A 13,895-nucleotide genomic window follows, 5' to 3' on the forward strand; every position below is an offset into this window, starting at 1 on the left:
TCTTCTACGTATGAAAAGAAAAAGAAAATATGTATTTAGAGACAAGAAGGGTAAACTGTCAGAGACTGGTTATTTTTTAAAAAGATTTATTTATTTATTTGAGAGAAAGAGAGAGGGTAAGTGAGGGAGGAGCAGAGGGAGAGAATCCAAGCAGATTCCCCACTGAGCATGGAGCATGATACAGGGCTCTATCCCATGATCCATGAGATCATGACCTAAGCTGAAACCAAGAGTTGGATGCTCAACCCACTGAACCATGCAGGCACCCCCAGAGACTGGTCATTTGTTCACCAAATCCATTTTCTTTTATTCCAGTGCACACAGCTAAACTTCATTTCCCATCCATCTTTGTGCTTCTAGTCAAAGGAATGTGAATGAAAGTTATACACACACTTCTAGGCCTGGACCACAAAACCCTCCTATATGTGATCCTCCATCCTATTTCACCTTCAACCACCTTAATGTAGACAAGAATTGGGACTTTGGAAGCCAACTATTGAAGAAGATGGAGCCAAAAGATTAAAGAAGCCCAGATCCCCGAATCACTACATGGGAATGAGCTGGCCTTTTGTTTAGAGCTGCATTTTATACTTCATGAAAGCTAGAAATAACCTTCCATTCTGTTTGAGTCATAAAACACCTTTTAAGACTATTTTTTTAAGAGAAGTTCTAGGTTCACAGCAAAACTGTGAGGAAAGTACAGAAATTTCCCTAATGCCCTTTGCCCCCACACATGCACAGCCTCCCCCATTATCAACATCCCCCACCAGAGTGTTCCATTTGTTACACTGATGAATTTACACTGACATAATAATCACTCAAAATTTAGTTTATATTGGTGTTCGCTTGGTGTTGTTCATTCTATATAGGTTTGTACAAATGTATAATGACATGTATCTATCATTATGGTATCATACAGAGTATTCTTACTGCCCTAAAATTGCTCTCTGTTCCACCTATTCATCTCTTCCTCATACCCCAACCCCTGGCAACCACTGATCTTCCTACTGTCTCTATTGTTTTGCCTTTTCCAGAATGTCTTATAGTTGGAATCATACAATATGGAGCCTTTTCAGATTGGCTTTTTCTACTTAATAATATGCCTTTAAGTTTCTTCCATGTCTTTTCATGATTTAGTAGCTCATTTCTTTTACTATTATACATTTATTTTTATCAACAGAAGCTAGGATTACCTTAACTATTACAACAAAACCAAATTATAAATTCCATGTGGGAAGGAATTATTATATTTTCACCTTTCCTTGACACATAGCAGTTTCTTTTAGAATCTATATAGATATCTAATAAAGTACTCCTGATATTTACAGTAAAAATAATATTGCTTGATTTATGAAGAGTCTAATCCTGTCAGTAGGCTTTTATTCCCATATATTTCTCTACTAAAGTCCCTCTCTTAGTTTTATTAATCACTTCCCATCTCAATCCTGATATATGCTAATTTTTGTCTGATATTTTTCTTTCCATAAAAACTTCCATTCCACTGTGTGAGAGAGAGAGTGGATTGTTCCTCCAATGTCTATTGTCCATTTGAACCATAGTAATAGATTTTGATTTTTAGCTATGTATATATGACCAACCAAAATAAATATTGTGTTTCCCAGCATCCCTTGTTGCTAGATAGAGACAGTTTGGTTAGGTTCTTACCACTTGGATATAAACAGAAGTTCGTGCCTTTCCAGGAAGTACCCTCTTTCTTGATTGCCAGAATGTGGATATAATTGGTAAAGTTTCAGCAGGCATCTTGGACCTCAAGGTGACCTTGGGGATGGAAGCTAAGCATGGCAGAGATACAAGATAAAAAGAGGCAGAGTTCCTGTCACTAAGGAATAGCCTATCAGACCTGAATGACTGCCTACAATTTTTCCCCCAAGGGATATCATATTATTTATTTTTGTATAACTTAATTTATATCTAACATCAACATTCTTCCCAGCAGTGGAAAATTTAATTAATTCAGAAAAAACTCAGTCAGAAAAACACATATATTAGGCTGCTGGAAATTGTAACATAGCTCATTGTAACATAGCTGTTTATTTTTTTTCAGTCTTTTTTCTATCATTTTTAATAGCTTTATTGCCATGTCTTCTTATCCATTAATCTTTTCTTCTGTAGTGTAGTGTCTGCTATTAATTCTATCCAGAGGATTTATTTAATCCTAGATATTGTATTTTTCTTTTTTTAATTTTATTTTATTATGTTATGTTAATCGCCATACATTACATCATTAGTTTTTGATGTAGTGTTCCATGACCTAAATAAAACTTCTAGAAATGAAAAATACAATATTGATATTGTATTTTTTATTTTCCATGTCTCTACTTAACCTTCTCCATGTCTCTACTTAACTTGTTCCAGGATTCCACTACTTCCTTGAACATACAGAATATAGTTAGAACTGTTTTAATGTTCTCCTCAACCAATTTATGTAATTATGAATCTGTTTCTATTGATATTTCTCTTCATTATGGGTCATATTGTTCTGCTTTTCGTATGCCTAGTGATTTTTTATTAGATGCCAGACATTGTGATTTTACAGTGTGCTGGATATTTTATATTCCTATAAATATCTTTGAGCTTATTTTCTTTGAATATGGTTATTTGAAAATAGTTTGATTCTAGTATGGAGTTTCCTCAAAAAGTTGAAAATAGAGCTACCCTATGACCCAGCAATTGCACTATTGGATATTTACCCCAAAAATACAAATGTAGTGATTCAAAGGGGCACCTGCACCCCAATGGTTATAGCAGCAATGTCCAAAATCGCCAAACTATGGAAAAAGCCCAGATGTCCATTGACAGGTGACAAGTGAGTGGATAAAGAAGATGTATTTTTTTATATATATATATATATATATATATATATATATATATATATTAGAATTATATATAATAATTATTATATTAATTATATATTAATAGTTAATATAATTAATATAATAACATATAATATAGTGTATATAATGGAATATTACACAGCCATCAAAAAATGAAATTTTGCCTTTTGCAATGAGGTGGATGGAACTAGAGGGTATTATGCTAAGCAAAATAAGTCAATCAGAGAAAGACAATTATCATATGATTTCATTCATATGTGGAAGTTAAGAAACAATAGAGGATCATAGGGGAAGGGAGGAAAAACTAAAACAAGATGAAACCAGAGAGGGAGAAAAACCATAAGAGACTCTTAATCATAGGAAACAAACTGAGGGTTGCTGTAGGGGAGGTGGGTAGGGGGATGGGGTAACTGGGTGATGGGCATTAAGGAGGGCATGTGATGTTATGAGCACTGGGTGTTAGATAAGACTGATGACTCACAGGCCTCTACCTCTGAAATCAATAATACATTATATGTTGATTAATTGAATTTAAATTTTAAAAAAGTTGAAAAAAAAAAAGAAAAAGAAAATAGCTTGATTCATTGAGGCTTGGGACCAGAGCAGCCTATAGTCTAGGGCTAATTCTACCGCATCACTGAGATAATAGTTTTCTGAGTGTTTAACTTAATGTCCCATGCATTCACAGCTTTTCCTTTTTTTCTGGTGTGAACACAAACTATTCCTGGTCCTGAATAAGTTCCAGAGATTTTTCTCTCTTCTCCTTTCAGGTGTTACTTTCTTCCCCTTTGACAGTTTCCTTGCACACATGCACTGAACAATGCCCAGCAGATTTGAGGGGGATCCTCTGCACATCTCCAGAACTCAGCCTCAGTGCACCTCTCTCCTCTGCGATATTTGGTTCTATGACTACTCACTGGATTCCTAAATCTGTCTTCTTAACTCAGCCATACTGCTGGGCTTTACCCTCCTGCACCACAACCTGGAAACTCTATCCAGGCAGTAAGCTGAAATGTTTGTTTCCCCTCTCTCAAGGATTACTATCCTGTTGTTGCCTGATGCAACGTTGGAAAACCATTGTTTTGAATCTGTGTCCAATTTTTTAGTTGTTTCAGATAGGAAGGTAAACCTAGTTCCTTTTACTTCATTTAGCCAGAAGCAGAAGATCTTATGTTCTTTCTAAATATAGCATATATGCATAATTCTAATAGTAGAGTTAACTAATGTAATCCTAATTAAACATGCCCACTAGATTTTAATTAGATGTCTATGAGTCTAAATAATTATCCAGGAATCAATACATTCGATGGATATGTTTTTTCCTGGGTAGAGGAAAATAGCCCATTGTACATTTCTTGTGATACTATAAGGTTATGTAATATTCAGCCACTGAGGAAACATTTTATTTGAGGACAAATTAACAAAGGATCAACTCCTCTCCCAGAGCTGTAATTGGGCTCTTCAGTAGTTAATAGGTTTAATTAGTGAGCTGGTTCTTAGATGTCGACATTAACTCTCAAACTCAAGCTACACACACACACACACACACACACACATAAAGACAAAAAGTAAAAAACGAATAGTTTCTCCAACTGGATGGAGAACTTTCTGAGCATATAAACAGAGAAAGCATGCACATCATCCAGACTATTTGGTCCTATCTTTTGCTCCACGTTTCATCTTTACCCTTCTGCAGACCCTACTCAGGATGCTGCTTCTTATGTCTTTTTTAGCATGTCCTATTTTCACATTATTTTTCCTCAGTATAGTCCAGACTTCAAAGATGATATAATAAAAGGAGCACTGAAATCAGACAGAAAAAGTGTGTTTTGCATTTTAACGACCACGTGGTCACTGCACATTACTTCATCACCTAGTTTCATTCATTATTCATCACTTAGTCTTAGTTTATTTCATCTATAAAATGGAATATTACCTACATCACAGAGTTATTGAAAGAACTAAACAAGATAATTTCGTGCATATAAAAGCATGCACTAATTGTTTTACAGACTATGTGTGTGAAGTAAATGTTGATGAATTTCCTTCTTTTCTACTCAACTTTCTTTTTTCTCTTTTTCACCCTCTGTATTTTTGAAGAGAACCATCCCAAGAAAATAGTCAAAATAAAGACACACTAATGAGAATCATCTTAGTATTTGAAGGGGCTACAAAGTAAGGCGTTATTTATAAGGACACTCTAAATGCATTTTAAACACTATCCACTTTTGATCTCAAATGCAAACATCACACAAATGCAAATATCAGATAAAATAATCCATAGAAAACGCCAACTCAGGAAGTAAGAAATATAGCTTCTGAAATAAGCATGCCAACATCCAAGAAGTCACTTTAGAAACACTGTGGGCTTTATGAAATTTCTGTCCAGGCTTGCATTTAATGCAAGAGGTAATGAGAGGTCATTTGAGCTGTCTGTTAAAGCAGCCAGGAACTTTTATCGCTATTCTCAGAGTACAGCCAAAGACTTAATCCTCATCTGTAAAATGAAGACATTTGATTAGATAACTTGCAGCTGTAAAAATTGTATGATTAGCTAATTATTCATTATAGAGGTCTAGCCCTTTAAATTGATCTCACATGAGTCAATTTATGTTAATTTAAGCCTGGTGAAACCAAGCCATTAAAAAAAAAAGTTTGTCTTGCATTTTATCTTAGCTTTACAAACAGTGCACTACAAAATTAATAATAATAATAATAACTGATGAAGATTTTTTTATCCTAAAGGTAATTTTAAGATATATAGAGCAGCCAATAGTTTTCCCTATATGTACTGTGTTTATGAGGTGTAGATAGCAGGAAGAAGTAAAAAAAGGAAGAGGGAAAGCTCAGAATCTTCTCCCACCACTACTTAGCACCATCTTCTTTCTGCTGGCAATGACCAATGTGATACTCTTTTTCCTTCTCATGATAGTCCTTTTTTTGTCAAATAAGAACAAATCCCTTATCTTTGGGCTGAATTTTTCCAGCACCGAGCATTTCCATACAATATGTTCCATTAAGGGAAGGAGGAAGGAAGCACAGATAGAGAATCTCTCTTCTAACATCCGAACACCACTTTCAGCATTTCCTCAGTGGCATATGGGTTGTGACTTTGTCCTGAATACCTCCAATAAAAAAACTTCTCCCAACCTTGGACTTCTGAAAGAAATAGGAGGAAAAACAGAGAAAATGTTTCACCAGTAGCCATTACCTTTCTTTTCATTTTCCCCCCATTTCCTTTCTAGAAAAAATTAGCAGTGTTGCCATTTCTTCTGATTCACTAGTGCTATTTTTTATGGCACTCTAGGCAAGTTTTAGCACCTGCTCTCCCTGAAGCCATGCTACACTGAACAGCCACCAGCATATTTACAAATTCTTAGAAGTCAAATGGAAACATGACCCTGATTGAAAATCTGCACAATCCTCTCCTATGGGGAAAGGCTCTCACAGTTTTATCTAAATGTGCAGAGACCACCCCATGACAATCAATCTAATTATGGTCACAGAAGGTAATACAAGTTGTATCTATCTCACCATGACTGTTTCCTTGTTAACCAACACACTTTTCAATGACACAGAAAGGATCCTGTTGAAAGAAAATTGGATAAGAGAAGCCCAAATGTTTCTCAAATATTTTAAGTGTGTAATTGAATGTGACCACATTAACATTACAATCAATCTTTGTATTTAAAACTACTACTTTGTGGAAAATTTTATGACAACAAACTTGCTTGTTGGGATTCACAATCAGTCAATCAATCAGTCAAGCTTTCATTTTATCTTGAAGCAAGAGATGACTGCACAGAACGGGGCTATACTCTTGGGAGGGTCTGTCAGTTCAAACATGTTTCTGCTGGGGAATAAAATGTATGATCACATGGAAGAATGCTTGAATGTATACTTCATTCTTTCATTTAACAAATATTTATCAAGTAACTACTATGTGTCAAAACTTTTCTTAGTATTGATTACACTCCGGTGGAAAAAAAAATCAAAAACAGATAAAATCTCTGCCCTTATAAAGCTCACTTGTAGAGTCTAGTGGGACAGAGAGATAATAGATATATACAAACCCAAATAAACATATAATTATAAAAGAATAGCCTGCTGTGAAAGAGAACAAGTTTAGTTCTTTCTTTGGAATTGCTTTGGGGAGAGAAGTCACATAAATTCTCTCTGAGAGAGAAACATTTAAATCGAAACCTCAAGGAGGAGTAGCATTTAACCAAGAGGAATGTTCAAGGGAAGACGTCCAGGCAGAGGAAACATCAACACCATCCAGTAGTGCTCAGAGATTCAAGTTTCACCAACAGAATCACCATCAGGTGAGATAATTGTTGTATTGTGTTTCTAAAAATTGGAAATTTCCTGGATGACATCAGGGAGTTGGATCATCCTTGTATATGGAATCCACAAAGAAACACTCCAGTGATTCTCTTGACTAGATAAAATTTGACATTTATAATAGCTAAAAATAAACACTAGCTAGTAAGACTGGTCCATCTAATTTCACAGAAATTAAAGCAGCAGCTTCTATTCAAGATTATATGGTCAGACATACAGGTCTTGCCAACAGAATCAGAAAACCTTAGGAAATACCCAACTAATATCTATAGATATTTCAGATGTATGAAAGGACATGCAGACTGATATGCTTCCTAACAAGGGGACCACACTGACATTCAAAATCTATTTTTAAAAACGCTCAGAAAGTCTTATAAAGAATGCACTGATAGTCCAAATTCTGTGGAGTTACATCTCAAATTTCTGCAAAGACATAGAGATGTCTAAGCTGTATTATACATAACAATAGAACTGCCTGTCCCTCACTTAAGTTGAAGAATTTGTAGACATTATTAACTTCATTACATTTTTTTAGAAAAACATTTTCCAAAGGGTTTTCCATAGAACACCAGATTCAAAGTATATTAATAGATGTTACTTTAAAAAGTGTGTAGAAATGCCAAGTTAAACAAAGTAAAAAGGATTACTGCATAACTCTTTAAACCTCCTAATATACAAATGTTCATTGAAAATATCCAAAAGGGGATTCACCATGTAGTATTTCTTAGATACATTTATCTAAGGAATGCTTTCCCATGGATTATCAATGGAAATAAGCTGTGACACATTCTTTGGAAATGCCACACTAATGAAAAACTTCAAGTTGAATTAGTGGAGCATACATAGGGATCATTTTACATGGAGTTTTATAAAATATTAGTATAAAAACTTGCAAGTTTCATTTTTCAAATGTAATATTTAGGGAAAAAAAGAATTAGTACCATTAAAAACTAATAATGATTATTAATAATATCCTTGCTCCAGCCAAGTTCATACAGACTTAAATGAGGACATATGAAGCCATTATAACATGTCATGATGATCTGTGCTGCAGCTACCTTTGATTTATAACAGAATTCAGCCTTTGTTAGAGGCTGTTACACTAGGCCAATTCATTTTCTGCCACTGTAGTTACATGTCACAAGGTGTAAAAGAGCATATTGGCAAAGATAGCACAATCATGTTTAACAGTCTTGGGTGTGTTTTTTCCAATGTTAGTAGACAAGAATGTGTCCAGAGCTTAATATCTACTCTAGAACTATCTGACACTGATTTGTCAACTATGCCTCCTGAAATTTTCTTAAAGTTGGAAGATGCTTTTACAAAGTCAAATTTTACTAGAGTCAAAACCTTAAAAAAAAAAAAGGACAAAAATTGGAAAATACATACAGAAAAATAGCCAACATTTGCAAAGTTATGTGGAATTGACACTTTCATACACTGTAAGAGGCGTGAATTGGTACTTTCTTGAAAGGTAATTAACTTCAATTTTAATATGCTTCAAGAAGCATTTCCCTTTCATGGGTATATCTTAAGAAAATAATTAAGAAAGTTCACAAATACTCATCTACAAACTGGCTTGGCACAGTGTTGTTTGAAATAGAACATTGGGGAAAAGCAAACATGTCTATTTGCCTCCTTTTAAAAGTTTTTGCCCTATGACCTATCTAGAAACTTGCACTTACCTCTTATAGGCCTGAACAAAAATTACTACAAGCTCAGAAAATTTTTCATTTTTTTACACTGGAAATAGTGCCATTATGAAGAACTAGGTTTCCTTTAAAAGGAAGAGAAGGAGAAATGATGTGCCAGTTTCTGTCCCACTGGTCAGAGAAAGTTGTATTTGTGAGCATTGGAGCTGTGCTGTCAAGATGGTATTGGAATTAGACATGTGGAGAGAAGGCAAGGGTTGAAAGCTTACGGGAGTGCAGAGAGGGAGAGTCTCACTGTGTATTCAATGAGAAGACACAACATATTGAGAAGAGAAGGACTGCACCAGTGGTGTGAATGGAGGTGTCATGGAAAGCAGCAGCGGGATCATAGGAAAGGTGGATTTGAGGTGTCTCTGAGAGAGGTCTTGAGTACCAAGCTAAGCTTCTTGGATTTTATTCTCAAGGTCTAACTGAACCAGTAAAGGGTTTTAAGCAAGGAACTAATATGATGCATCTGTTACTTAATGGAGATTAATTTGGCAGTAAGAAGAATGAATTGGAAGAGGAAGAGGGTGGATATGGGAAGAGTAGCCCAGAATGTTGAAGTATGACCTATCTTGGCATCAGGATATAATTCTGAATTCAAACTATGGCAGGAAAAATGTGTAAAGGGGACGGGGGTGGGGAGGATTGATCAATTGACCACAAAATACATATTTCATTGTAAGATACTAGAACTAATTCTTATCATTACAGTGTCTAAATCTCCAGATGTAGTCCTGTGCAATTTAAATGCTTCTACAATCTCAACAACAAAGCTCTCATGTTCAGTAACAGTAAACACAACTGTACGTCTACGGAGTGACCAGATGTTCAGAACTTTTAAAAAATATAATGGAAAACCTATAGAAATACAAAAAAAAAAAAAAATGTCTTGACACATCCAGTGTTTCAATTTCTATACTTTGCATTCCAATCTTATTCTAGACTCTACTGCACAAAAACCAAACTTAATAATCCATCTATTTGCAACTTTGAGACTGAGCTTAAAGTGAAGTTTTGACAAGTTACTAAATTGTTAGAAAGCAAAAATTTCACTGTGACTTTATTCAGTTGAGGCTATCTGACATTGATTTGATTTGATTTCTAAAAAAAAGTGTATTGAAATCCATGACAGACATGTTATTTATGGAGAGTTTTATATCATAAAGAAGCAAAAAAATCTGGGTCTGTGGAAATATTTCATTTGACCTCTACTGTCCTTCCACCCATCCCCAAAGCACTACTCCACTAATTTTTTTCTCTTAAATCGTGACACTTGATACTGAAATAATGTAGTCTATGGTTCAAACCACAGAACACAAAAATCAGTCAGGCACTAAGGTTATTGCAATTTTTAGCCTATTTGCTAACATTTTCCTTCTCTTGCATGTTTATTTTTTCTTCTTTCACTGCATTTTTTTTTTCTCTTTCAAGCTTACCAGCAAGGGCAAGATGTGTTTTGAAGTTCCATAGAGAGTACCGCATGGATGTGACAATGTATTTGCTGAAAATATAAGACATGTGCTTAAAAATGATTAATACCTGCTTTTATCAGGTTTCCAGAACTCCTAGGTTCACACCTTTAATTCCAAGTAGTTAGTAAAATTGATGTGAAAGAGTGAGAAAATAGATAATTTCCTTAGAGAGAATAATCCTTATGCTAATAATTGAATTTTCTCCACAAGTATGCCTTTCTTAGCATTTCCAGAATTAATGTTGTTTCATGACATTTTAACTATGTGATAATCTCCACATTATAAGAATCTCCTCAGACTTTAAATCAATCCTTAACAATTAACAAGATTTTATTGAGCACTCACTATGTGCCTCCCACTGTGCTGGCCACTGTTAGGTCACAGAGATATATAAGACATCTCCTTTCTATTAGAGGGGATTATGGCCTAGTTAGGGAGACTGATAAGATGAATGCAGAAAAATAATTAGAGGACATTTTCAGATGATTTGTAATGTGTTAAAGAAGAATAATGGCAATCATTACCATTCACTGGGTGCTTGTTGTGTGCCAGTGCCCCCCTTAGGCACTTTAATGTATTGTCTGGGGTTCCAGTTGCAAGGGCTATAGGGACTCAGAGAAGGAGAGATGAGTATGGGCAAGAATGGTTTGAAAAGAAGATGAGGGAGCTGAGCTGCATTTAAGAGAAATACTTGGATCTAGAAAGGCACAGAAGATGGGGAAGGTGGTCTCGGCAGAATGGTCGGGGCAGCTTCCTGATAGAGCCTAGGGCTTCAGAGTGGTACCCAGTGGGGATTGCAAAATATCCCCAAATGTTCACTCTTCTATATCCATGCCCTTTGCCATGTGATTTGCAGTTCATCTCATCAATAGATAGACTCTACTTTCTACACGTTGAATATAGGTTCTCCTTGTGACTTGCTTCATGACTTGCTCACTCTCTCTGGGACCCTTGCCTGTTGCTATGGGAACAAGGCTGTGCTAGTCCCATGGATCATGAGAGGCCATGTGGAGCAGAGCTGAATCAGCCAAGCTTTGGTCATCCTACACCAGCCACCCCATGCTGACCTGCCAGCTGGCTGCAGGTTCAGGAGTGAGCTCAGCCACAATGGCAATGATAGCTATTGGATATAAATTAGAAGCAACTGAACTATGAGTAAGGCCTGTTTACCAAGGGGTTAGTTAAAAAGGAAAAAGGAAAAAAATCCCCTTTGATATATGTTCTTTACTGGCCTGCAGGACACCAAACTCTTATTTATTTTTTCTTGCTTCACTTCTTTGTTCCTTCTCAGTTTCCTTTGCTGGTTCTTCCTCCTAATGTTGGAGTGGCCAGAGCTAGTCCTTAGGCCTTCCCTCCAGTAGCTTATTAGTTTTATCCAGCCACTCAGTTTCCATTCCATGCATGTGCTGAGAACTCCAAATGCTATATATACCTTTAGCCAAGATCTCTCTCCCAAAATCCTATCAACTGCCTGCTTGTCACTTCCACTTAGAAGTCTAGTGAGCATCCCAGAGCCAGGATATCCAAAGCTGAATTCCTGACCTTTCCTCTCATCCCTAGTTCACCACAGCCTTTCCCACATCAGTGTGTCAAGAACATGCTCCTTCTACCATTGTGCCCCTACAGTCTCGATTCTCAATTCAGTAATCAGACTGATTGTTTTAAGAAATGAGTCAGATCATGTCATTTTTTTTGTTCAAGACCTTGCAATGGCTTCCAATTTTACTGAGTGAAATCAATGTGCTTGACCAGATGATCTGGATGCCCCTGTGACCACCTTGACCTACTTCTCTGCTCAGCAGTTTTTCCTCCTTCTTTTCACTCAAACTTGCCAAACATGATCCTACCTTGGAGCCTTTGCTCAAGCTGTCCCCCCAACCCCAGAAATTTTCTTCCTGAAACACAGGCTTCTACCTTAGGACTTAAAGAACTCTCCCTTCACCTCACCACTCTTCCCCTGTATTTCTACGTGATTAACTACCCCACTGCATTCCAGTCTTTGCGCAGATGAGGCCTAATAAGATGTAGCTGGAATGACAACTCCCTAAGTGCAGGGACAGTTTTGGTCACTGAGGTTTTCCCAGCTCTTAGAGTAGTGCTTATCCAAATGGCCCTCTGTTAAATAGATGAATATCAGTGAAATAGATGAATGCATGAAGATGTGATAGATATCAATGTTTTGGAAAATGGAGAAAAAACCCAATCACCACAGGTATATCAGGTATATCAAATCCTGGCTGTTCTAATCCATGGCATGATATTTTGGACAAGTTGTTGAACATGTCTGTGGTTAATCTTTCCCTCTCTGAAATGGGGATAAATTACTACCTACTTCACAGGGCTATTCTAAGGGCTCAAAGAGTGAATTTATATAAAGTAATTAGAGTAATGCCCAGCACATTATAAATAATGTGCTAATAAGTAAATAAGTGGTGCATTTTATTATCAGTAGTACTGATCTCATAGATTGGGTGTAAGGATTGGATGAAATAATCTGTATGAAGTTCTTAACATAGTAATGCTCAGTTGATGCTAGCCAATGATCTAGTTTCTATGTTTCCAGAATAATTGTTTCTCCTCCCCAGAAAGCTGTTGAAAATATCATCCCACTTTTAGTGTACAATGTGTTTTTAAAATAGCCTTTCCTTTGTGAAAATCCATAATACTCCCAACCTCCACACTATTTATTGATTTAGGTAAGGTCTCCTTCCCAAGAACCTTCCTGGTTAATGGGTGTTGGCCACTTTTCCTCCTTCCCTAATGTACTTCCCATGAGTATCACTTTTCTAACTAGCCACCATTAGTTTCTCTACTGAAGGTGTTGTGAGTGTTTAACTGTAGAGGTTAATACTGACCAGCAAAGACCTTGTACTTAATACATTCTTTAAAAAGAGATAGGTATTATTCTTTCATTATGGACTAGTCTTTTGAATCCTGGAAATTAGCTTAAATTGATAAATGCAGAATAATTGGCATTTTCTTAGTGACTTTTACTTACACTGGTTAGTAAGCACAGTGGCTTACAATACATATTTGCTATCAGATTTGCTCCTGAGAGAAAAGGAAGGCCCTTATTATGCTGCTAACATTCATTATTTCAGACATTATGCTGAGAGAGAGCAGAGAAGGCATTTGGAAGGAATTGCTTTTCTATAGGTCATTGGATCATCTGATTATTGTTCTTTGTTTCATTGATCAGTATGGACTCTATCTTTGCAGATATGAACAATTACTAAATTCAATGAAAATAAGATTAAAAACCCCACCAAGAACTAGAAAGATGATAATAGAAGATCTCATTTTGTTGTTCCTGGGAAGTTTCCCACTAACTGGCTTGTTGGCTCCTTCACTCACACCCCTCCCCAAGTCTCATGTGTGCTCTTTCTTCCCAGAAGAGCTGAGTCTATGATATTTCAATTCCCGAAAATGATTTGTTACACCAGCATGGTATTTACTACCAATGCTTGATATATTTTTTTAAATTTATTTATTTGACAGAGAGATAGAGAGCACAAGCAGGCAGAGTG

This window comes from Halichoerus grypus, chromosome 3, assembly GCF_964656455.1.
Source record: "Halichoerus grypus chromosome 3, mHalGry1.hap1.1, whole genome shotgun sequence".
In the NCBI taxonomy this organism is placed as follows: Eukaryota; Metazoa; Chordata; class Mammalia; order Carnivora; family Phocidae; genus Halichoerus; species Halichoerus grypus.